This window comes from Pteropus vampyrus, unplaced genomic scaffold (assembly GCF_000151845.1).
Source record: "Pteropus vampyrus isolate Shadow unplaced genomic scaffold, Pvam_2.0 Scaffold525, whole genome shotgun sequence".
In the NCBI taxonomy this organism is placed as follows: Eukaryota; Metazoa; Chordata; class Mammalia; order Chiroptera; family Pteropodidae; genus Pteropus; species Pteropus vampyrus.
Window position 1 is genome coordinate 59,320 of NW_011889306.1, and position 2,862 is coordinate 62,181.

Below are 2,862 nucleotides of genomic sequence, written 5' to 3' on the forward strand. Positions count from 1 at the left end.
GTTAAAATGGCAAAACTTGTTATCGTGAATTTTATTAAAATGTATTTTTCCAACTATAGAAGTAAAATAAATAAAAGCATCACCTGAGGGGTGACTTGACAATTTCTGACCCTGGGGGTTGATTGCCGGGCTGTGAGGGGACCTGAGGGGCTGGTCCGCGCGGGGACACACGAGCCTGGCCAGCACGGCCGGGGGCAGACACCGCTTCAGGCGACAGGGAGCCAGGAAAGGCGCTGCAGCAGGACGGTGCGGGGTGCAGGGGCGAGGTCGGGTGGCACTGTGCGGAGGGAGATTCTAGAGCCATCTCGCCCCTACGGCTGAGAGGCACAGGGAGCCAGGCACGAGGGGTACAGGGCGCCCGCTCTCCAGAGAGGCGGCAGACAGAAGCTCGGGCTGTCCAGGCCATTTCCAGCCGAGCCAGCAGTTCCCGCTCAAAGGAAGGGGACCCCACACTCCCTCCAGCCTGGTGGGTTTTCCCAGACCCACCCTGGCCGGGGTTGGGGGCGGGGACGGGGTGGCTGGTGACGGGCCCATCGGCAGACACAGAAAGCACAGCCTCTTCCACTGGAGACCGGCTGGCGTCTCTGGGGCCCGGCCGGGGACGGAATCCGAGCTTCGGAGCGACCCGCAGGCACAAAGGCACCTGTGCTGTGCCGGCCGAGCCCCGTTGCAGGTAACGAGAAATGCTCCCTGGGAACGGCAAGGCTCCGCTGTGACCCTCCGGCCACAGATGCCCGCTTGTCGCTCACGGGGACAACCCCGGCGGGGAGGCGATCCCAAGCCCGGCCTCTCACGGCCACTTCCGCGGCCACCGAGCCTGTCCCTGACCGGAGACACGGCAGCGGCGGTGGGAGGGCGGCCGGCGAGTGTCCCGCTCCAAGGCCTGGCCTTTGCCAGGTGACATCAGAAGCCGAGCTTCTCACGGGGCCCTTCTCCGCTCTCCCGATGCTTTCAAAGGCTCGACGCCATCTGTGCCCAGGATAACAAAGAGACGGGAGCCCCACACCGCGGGGACCGGCCCCCTTCTTCCCTCCCAGGCTGCCCAGCCAGGTGGCAGCTGGATTCCTACAGAGGAGGGGGACAGGGCAGGGCACACGGGGTGCAGATGGGTTTTCTGTGAGGTCTTGGATCCTGTGGCCAGCAAAGCGAGTCCTCGGAAGAAGATTTTCAGAAGGTCGCTGTCTGTGCCCTTGGTGCGGGGGCCGGGCTCCCCGAGGGTCTCCGCCTCAAGGCCCTTCCCGGCAGGGCAAGTCGTCAGAGACGCCACGCTTCACCTGCAGCGACCTTTCGCTTGCCATTTTCCCTCCACTGCACCCGCGCTTTGGGTAAGAACACCCCTGCAACGAGGTGAACCGGGACCTCCCCAAATTCACATGTTGGAGTCCCGAGCCCCAGGACCTCGGAATGGGACCTGATCTGGAGTCAGGGTCACCGCACATGCAATGAGGTCACACTGGAGTAGGGCAGCCCGTCCTCCAGGAAGACCGACGTCCTTACGAAAGTGGAACATCGGACGCAGACACGCACGGGGGGCGGCAATGTGACGACATAGGGGCAGGACATCGATAAGCCACGGGGAGGCCTGGGGCGGATCCTCCCACACGGCTCTCGGGAGGCGCCGGTGCTGGCCACCCTGACCCTGGATTTCTGGCCTCTGGACCCAGGAGGCGACCCATTCCTGTCGGTTAAGTCCCTGGTGTGGCAGCCAGACCAGCAGCAGACGGTGACGAGAAACCCCTAGCCAGGAGCTAGGACCTACGAGGCTGACAGGGAAAGGGGCCTGAGGCGGGGCAAGGGGACGCGACAGAACTTGGCCTGAGCTGCCTCTGGAAGCTCCACCGAGAGGGTGACGTTGCCACAGAATCTCGAGTTTGCCCAGGGCAAGAGGAGGCAGCATTCCCGGCCCAGATGTCACCTGGGCCTACGCCCGGAGTCTTAACAGGGATTTCCTGTGTCCTCGTGGGCAGGGGCTGTGGACGTGGGCACAGGGGTCCCCGAGCGCCGAGGAGGCTGGGAAGCCCGGGCCAAGTGGAGTCACAGAACAGCAGGGCCGGGACACTGGGCCGGACCCAGGGTGACATCTGAGCAGAAGAGCCCAGGTAAGGTCTGTCTGTTTTAGGAAGCAGAGTCTGGTGGCTGAGACGAGGCTGGGCTGGGGGGAGCAGGAAATGGGCGGGACCCGCCCTTTACACCCAGCTTTGTGGGGGGATGTGGGGTGGAAGGAGGGGCCGCCCTGGTGACCGTATCCGGCAGGGATCATGAGATTTGGTGACTCACCGGATATGGGTCTGGAAGGAGTTCTGAGCACCTGAGCATCTCCCCGTCTCTCCAGGTGGGGAGATGGCGTGGGCGCCCCCGGGGCTGAGACAGGGAGAGGAGAAAGAGGTTCTCGAATTCTCTGATCCGTCTTGCGAGGTCGTCAAAACTGCCCCTGTTTAGAGGGGGAAGCTGGGCTCTGGCGCAGGTAACTCGTCAGAGGTCACAGGGTGGCCAGCGGATTGTCACAGCGCCTGGCCCGTCATCTGGGGAGCTGATCCAAACCCGTGCAAAGCGGCGCTGTGCTCCTAAGTCCAACTCAAAAAAAGGTAAAAATAAAAAAGGCTGATTCGAAGCATTCGCCGTTTCTTGGGGTGTAGATCCCAATTCCGGGCATCCAGCATGATGTCACTGGGAAGAACTGTGCAACAACTGATTGTTGTGAGCCAGGGCCACCGGCCTCGGCCACCACCGACTCAGACCCAGTCTGCCTGGGACTGAGACCCTCTCCGTCCACAGGGACAAACCGATCACCTCACAAAGAACCCAGTTCTTCATTGTCATCACCCCGAACTCTCACGGGTGGACCGGACCAGCCACAGCCTG